A 7519-nucleotide genomic window follows, 5' to 3' on the forward strand; every position below is an offset into this window, starting at 1 on the left:
ATGGGTTGTTGCCAATGACAACTTGATTACTGCATCAGCAGGTCACAGAGATCAGGTGGGGGCAGAGGGAGTGCATGTATCCACCCAATGAGACAAGGCTGAGCTCTGTCCACTGTCTCCTTCCCCTTTGGTGGGTGTCTCCCTGTCCTGAGTTTGGGGGTGTGGGTCGGAAGTAACCCTTTGAAAAACAAACCCCAGATGTACTCAAAGGCAGCTGCTGGCCATTCCTGGCTGGCAGCTGTGGTGCATCCTGGACAGTCAGGGGATGAAATGACTGTGTAACATGCAGGGTGTTTACTAAAGGCTAGACAGATGAGATAATGGTGGTGATACCCATGCTAACAATACCGCATTGATATCTTCACTGCTATTGCAGGGCACAGCAGTTCAGGCACTGGCCTCCTGGATTACTGTCCTGATGGGCAGACTCTACAAAAGGTCTAAGGACAGAAGCCACCACGGTAAAGGCCACTCGGCAGCCTGCCAGGGAGGTGGATGCCACTGTGGAGCAGTGTACTGGAGCAGCTGACCTTGCTTCGGGTGAGTGGTATGGGCTCACCACACACACTGGCCTGGCTGAGAGTCCTCCCTACTGGGTGAGCTGCTCTGCAAAACCAGCTGAAATGGATGCTGGAGCTGTTTTGTCAGAAGGCATCAGACAAGAGGCACCTACTGATGAAAAATGTGGTGTAGGATGTAAAATCTGAATCCTGGCTGTTGGAGTCACAGAAGGTAGGTGAGAGCTGCACAAGGATGAATCTCATATCCTCAACCTGGGAGCCTGGCTATGCTGCGAGCACGCTGGGGCAGAGTAGGTCCAGCTGTAGCTGCCAGTTAGCTCTAGGGCAATCTGAGGACATTTGGGCCATCAGACTTGCACAGCATAATCTTTCCCAGCCTCTCATCAAAGCCTGAGAGACTTTGGCCTCATTTGTCCTGAATGGATTTTGAATCAAGCCCATAAGGTATGAGGGTTTCAACAGAAGATGGTTGGGACCAAAGCTGCTCAAACAACCCTAAAGTCAAGCTGATAAAGGAACTTTTACGACACAGTCCCCATTTTATAAATGAAGCAAGAGATAAAAGGAGATAACAGATTAGAGAAGATAAACCCTCTACCATCCTCCACCAGTCCATGATACTGATCATACCAACTGGCTTTAGCCCAAGGCACTCAGACCCTGCAAGGCTGAGGCCTAAGGTAAAATGTCTGGGGAAACAGCATGAACTGAATATAGATCTCCTGCTTGTGGCCACAATTCCCAAGTGATAAACACAACTTCCCTCCCAATGAAACGCTGAGCAGATAATAACATTCTTAAGTAAAACTATTACAATAAAACACTTAAGTAAACAACTTGCAATCTGGGATTGTGACTGGAGTGCAGAAAGCAAGAACTTGCAGTGTCTTGAAGGTACACCAATAGGTAATGGTTGAAATTTCAGAAGCAAAAATTGCTACCACCACCCCAGGTTTAGACCCCAATGCTAATGATATAGAATTATAATTGCATTAGCAGAATTGCATGACTGTAACATAAAAATCAGTTCAAGAAACAGCTTGTAATAGTGCATATTAACAGCAAAGTGATCAATTCCTCTTATCTTTGTGATCTTGACACATGCAGACGCTCCAGCTATGCAAGTTGTAGATTGGCTGTACTCCCAGCTGGGGAGGTCTGTAGCACCTGACTGAAGAAATTCTGCATTTCCAGACTTGTTCTTACTTTTCATACATCTTGGAAGAAACACCTATATATAAAAAGGTACATTTCCCTCTCTAACTTAAAACAAAACCAACCAGAAACAGACACAAAGTGGCTTCTGGCCAGGATTTTCTTCAAAACATCTGCTCCGCAGCTCAGTCAGGCTCTGTGCCCTGTGAAACCAGATTTTAATGAAGAAAGAAAGGAAGAGGAAGCAAAATCACCTGTGGCTTTGCTTCTGAAGAACTGGATGGTTACATTAGGCTTGGTTTAGCCTGGCTTTGAGCACAGGTGCTAACTAAAGAAAATGTGTTGTTTTTCTAATCCGCAGCCTATAGAGGAATGCATGGTCTGATAGGAAGGAGTCTATTGCAAGCAAGTCAATGCAGTATAAAATTCCTTTTAAGTTGATGCATTTTGAATTTATATAGTATGCAGATAAATGTGTTACTGGTTATTGCTGTTCCTACAGATACAGCTGACTCAAATCGTAACCAATGTGAATTTGAAAATGTCACGAATTTGCCCATTTAAGATATTAACTGCCAAACATTTCAGAAATTACTCTAAGTTTCACTAAATCTTAGCACTAAATCCTTTTATATAACCTAAAGAACAGATCTCTTTTTGTTTTTAAAATGTACTCACTCTTGTCTGCTTGACTACCAGCTGCTGCTATCTGCCTGCTGTGGTTGGTAACTGTAAATGTGGGGGGCCATTTTGAAACCAAAAGAGATTAAAGACAAGAAGAGGAAGTCCAGCAACCTGAAGATGCTATCATCAATCCACAGCTGGCCGGGAACAGGAAGCAAGCGGAGATGACATCCATAACATACAGCCTCTATGGCAGAAAGACAAACAAAAATGAAAGGCTGTAGGAATGGTAGAGATTATTCCTCTATGGGCATGGCTATTGCTTTAGGCTGGTCATCTGTGAATGACAAGCACACACTTAGAGTGTGGGCTCTCTCCCAGTGCAGACAAGGCACAGTTTGTCTTACAGCATAAATGCTTCTAAAATGGTTTAGAAAGGGAGCAGGGCGAAGCGCAGAATGAAGAATAATGATCTGCAAGGAAACTTGAGGATCAGACTTCATTCCCATGAATGTCAGAGCTTTGTATTGACCACAGTGGAAGGGTATTCAGGTCCTGAATGGTTTCATCACCAGTTTAATTATAGCAGATGAAATGCAAAACAAGACACGGCTTCTCGTACACAGCTTGCAGAGAAACAACATTATCATCACCTCAGGAGCCTGCATGCAATGGAAAAGCTGCCATTAAGAGAAAGGCCATTTCAGGCCAAACATGAAAAAGCCAGATGTGGGAAGTCACAACAGCAGTCCTTGAGAACAAGCCTGGAAAGGCGGGTATGCTGGATATACTGAACCACAAGAGCAGCAGTTTCAGCAGAGCTGCTTTGCTCCCTCCCAGCACTGGGTCCTAGGTGAGGCCTCTGCTTAGGATTCACAGGAGCACTTTCGCTGGTGGGTTGTGTCCACTCAGGGTGGCAGACGCATGTGCTTTGGCTGTGGCATCCCCTGCACCTGGACCACAGCGCAGTGGCAGTTAGCAGTATGCCACACCATCTCTGCTGCAGCTGCTTGGAGAAAAAGGACCTACAAAGAATCTACAACATTTTTCAACTCATTGTGACCCCTGAAGGCCAGTGTAAATGAGAAGAACTCTCAAGCCTGGGAGGAGCAGAGAATTCAGACTAGTGCCAGGCACAGGACAGGGAAAGGAAAGCATTACGCCCTGACTTGCCGCCTGTGGAGTTCAGCCAGCTCCAAGGATCTGACCCACAGCTCATTAAACATTTCACAGTGCAGTCCGAATCTCTTTTTATGTTTTGGTAATGCCGTGAAGTAAATTGTACCTGTAATACATTTGCATGTGTAGCTTGCATCAGGTTGGATTAAGGTATAGAAAGCTTCTTAAGCACAAAAGTGCCCATTGTAAGAGTGCTGTCATTAATGACACTGTACTCATTTAGAGCAGAGTTCAGCCACAGCCTACCTAGCGTCACTGTAGAGAAATCAAAGTGGGCACATTCAGCCTAAGCGCTAATACTCAATATCTGCACCAGTGAGGTAATTATGATAATCCCTTAATTACTGGCACCGGGAGAGTTTGAGGAAAACCTGCCTGGCAAACAAGCTCACCCTTTAAAAACAAAAGTTCACAGGCCTGAGAAAAGTTGAAAATATTCAAGTGAATGGTTATATCATCACAAGTAAAAGATAATCAAAATGGGAGACAAGTGAGAAGAAAAAGTAGAATCCACATTTTTACAGATGACTTTCTCATCTTTGCTGCTTGCTTCCCATAGCCCTTTCTGGCAAAAAACACAGGATCCATTTCCTAGACTTCATTGAAGTCTCCCAGTACCCCAGCTCTTCTTCACCTGCAGCACCACACCTCCTAGCAGAGCAAGAACATAGGGGTGATGCACTAAAACTTGTGCTAGCTGAATCTCAGCCCCTTGCTGTAACCACTAGCTCCTAGTGGTTTCTGCACAGCAAACTCACAGCAGGCAGCAGGCACTGTGCTGTCCCGACTGGCACTAGGTGCTAACAGGAAGCCCACAAAGACTAGATAAAAACTGAAAGGAAACAACAGCACCAGATGCAATGAATTTCACTGAGGACTAGCCTGTGCCTGACCAGCCTGCCCCTAGTGAGGGGCTGTGCTTGGCTCTGCTGCCTCAAAAGCAAAGTGGGGAGACTGCGGACTGTGAGTCACCGCTTGTTTCCTGTTCTCTTCCCTATCTGTGATGGAGCAACTTGTGCTGGCTATGCCAGCTACCCTCGCCGTGGCACTCAGTGTCTCAGCCTGGCACCCCTGCTCTGGGCTGCAAAGGGGAAGGGAGTCGCGTGGTGCTGGGGTACCGCCCTGTCATAGTGTGGGGGAGCTGCTCTGTGAGACTCCTGTCACCCCTGCTTGGCTTGGGGAAGTCAGGGGTGCCCCGGGTGTCACGTACAGCAAGCGGTGACGCTGACCTGGAAGCACATGAGTCGCAGCCCCAGCAAACTCCCAGGAACTGGCTTGGTCAGAGGAGAGGAAGGGTCTCAGATCCATCCTCAAGACATGAATCTGCCATGAAAGATTTTTAAAATGAGGATTCTCCAACAATTTTGTGTCTCAGGACACTGGGGTGCTTTGCTTGCATTAAAGTTCCCCTCTTTGATTCACAAAACAGATGGCTGCAGACTTTAACTCCAAGAGGACTTGGGTCTGTGTTCTCTTCATCAGAGCTCTAAATGTGACAATGGAGAACATACCATGCTGAACTGCATGGAAAACGAATGCTTGTCTCAGGCTCTGTGAATAGTGCATTCAGGACTGCTTAATAATAACAAATCACAAATATAGCATAGCACACACTGTACTCAAACTACAAACCACTGAAAAATTACTAATACAGATTTGTTAAAATAGAATAAAATAGGTCAAGCAAAGCACCAAACAAACTGCCATACCAATCTTTCCTCGACAGGATGGCACTCATCCTTCATTTTCACAGTCTTTGTCTCTTTTCAGTTGCATGTACAACTTTTATCCTGGTTAGTATTAACTCACCCAAAAATTCACAGGCAGTTTTGCCCTTTGTTTAATCGCAAGAGGCATAGGCAAGACTGCATTGGGGTCCAGGCATGTGTTTGATTGGTTAGCTGAGAATTACACTACACTAATTGGGACACCTGTGCAGTAATACCAAGCAGTATGATAAAGTTTTAAGGGAATATGAGTTTTACAAAGCAAAACCTAAATATATACCACTACCACCATGGTACATACCATCAGTACAGATTTCCCACTTCAAATGCCCAGACCAGTTATAGTATCCACAGAGTTTGTTTCTCAGAGAGGAGGTACTGGGGGAGAGAGAAATAACTGGTAGAAACTTCTTGTAGTAATTAAACCAAAAGCTGAGTCTGGCATCCTTTGTGACTTACGCTCTGAAGAGCAGAGTTGCATGCAACATTTTGCTGCAAATTGCCTTGTTCTGTGATTGTAAAAATGAAAATAAACACTTGAAGAATTGTTCTTGTATTCGCCCTTCCAACAGCAAATATCAGGCCAAGTTTATCAGCTGTACTGACTTCAGTAAAGATACCCCCAGACTAAATTTGGCTTGCTGACCTTTGCACCTCTTTAAATTTGGAGTAAATGTTATTAGTTGTGAAGACGACAGACTGAGCCAGACAGCAGGCACGTGCTGCGCAAGCTTCCCCACAAAAGTTATGCTGATACAACACAATCCTGACCTGCAAAACCTCTGCTAGTCTTACAGTCTGCCTTTCTTAAAGAGAAACTGTTACTAATGTGACACTAGATCCAATTGTTCTGTGACAATGAGCACATCTCTCCTAGGAATTAGACCAAACATACTCCATGGGCGATCCAAAGCAGCCTTGAATTCTGCTGTGGGTCTAAAAGAAAATAAAATCTAATTAAATCTGCAGGGTAAAAAGCGCCGCCCCCCCCCCCCCGCCCCCCCCCCCCCCATTCCCACCAGAAGCCTGACTTTCAAGCTTCAACAAAGACCTCTCCAAATCTAGGTAAACCTACAAAAAACTCAGCAAGCCACACCTGGCTAACAGTTTTCTGGAATGCTCCAGTAAGTTGGTAAAGGAGATAAAAGTGAAATATTTTCATGAAGGCTCATTAAAAGTGTGCCTGTTATGAAGGATGTGTGTATCTTGCAGTGCAGAAAGACACCAACAAAATTGTTGGAATAGATTCTGCCACTTTTTGTGTCCTTGCTGTATTCCTGGTCTTTGACTTGCCCTCAAGCTTAATAATGAAGTGATTCTATATAATGGGTGGACTAGAGAACTGCATATATGTGCTTTGCTTAATTGCCTGTTGCATGCTGTGGTCGATCGTGCAATAACAATGAATCCATTATAATTAAATCTGAGAATTATTAATTGATTCCATTTACACATACTGTCATCTTCCATAGGAGCTGCAGGAATCTGTTGTCTTTAATGAAATTGTATTAGAAATTTTGGGGACTGTTTAAAGTCATTTAAGATGGAGATTTACCTGTGGTAGGTATTCCTAGTGAAGATTAGGTAATTAATTTTGTGTATAAATAAAGGCTTAAATGCACATTGTAATCATTAGGTTTGTTTGGCTTTTTAATGTCAAAAATTAAGGACTTAACTTGTTTACTGCCTAACTATAGATCGGTTCGTGTGGAGATGTTTATAATGAAATTCAGCAGCAAGGGAGCAATATAAAAACCAAGGAACTGGAACCGATCTCAGGAATAGAAGTTTAGTATTGTCCTAATAATTATGCTGGCAGCTGTATTTGCATGAAACCATGCTTTTTCTGTAGTACTCAATTAAGGTTATTCAGCTGCCTTGATGTGTTTAGAAACAAAACCACTGGCATCCAAATAAGGCTAATAACAAAAATGCAATATGATGTTTCCCATTTCCAGCAAAGGGTAGGAGAACAGATGTTCCTTATGTTGCCATGTTTCACCAGCACAGGGGGGAGCTGAGAAAGTTTGCAATTCATACTGACAGTGCCATTAAACTAATGTAGTGCAGAATGTGTGCAATGGAAGCATGCAGCTCTGAACAATCTGTTTGGGCACAGAGGAAAGGATGGGGAGAACTAGAATTGACCTTGCAGGTTAAAAAAGAAAAACAAACCCACAAAAATTCTTCTGGCCTCTCTTCCCATATTGCATGGAACAATCAGCTTTCAGGTGGGACTTCTGACAGTATTCCAGGCTCCTTGTGTTGTCTGGACGTCCAGCCTTGTGCAATGGACTTTCAGGATCCAAAGGG

The 7519-nt window shown here is 44.1% G+C and overlaps 1 long non-coding RNA gene across 1 annotated transcript; it reads left to right on the forward strand.

Annotated features, from left to right (window-relative positions):
* Positions 1-223: 223 nt before the first annotated feature.
* On the forward strand, positions 224-5753 carry LOC114011639 (uncharacterized). The gene is made up of 2 exons (XR_003553638.2): positions 224-732; positions 1629-5753. It is a non-coding gene; the product is annotated as an uncharacterized LOC114011639 (long non-coding RNA).
* Positions 5754-7519: the final 1766 nt, after the last annotated feature.

The sequence above is a fragment of the Falco peregrinus genome, chromosome 14 (assembly GCF_023634155.1).
Source record: "Falco peregrinus isolate bFalPer1 chromosome 14, bFalPer1.pri, whole genome shotgun sequence".
NCBI classification, from domain to species: Eukaryota; Metazoa; Chordata; class Aves; order Falconiformes; family Falconidae; genus Falco; species Falco peregrinus.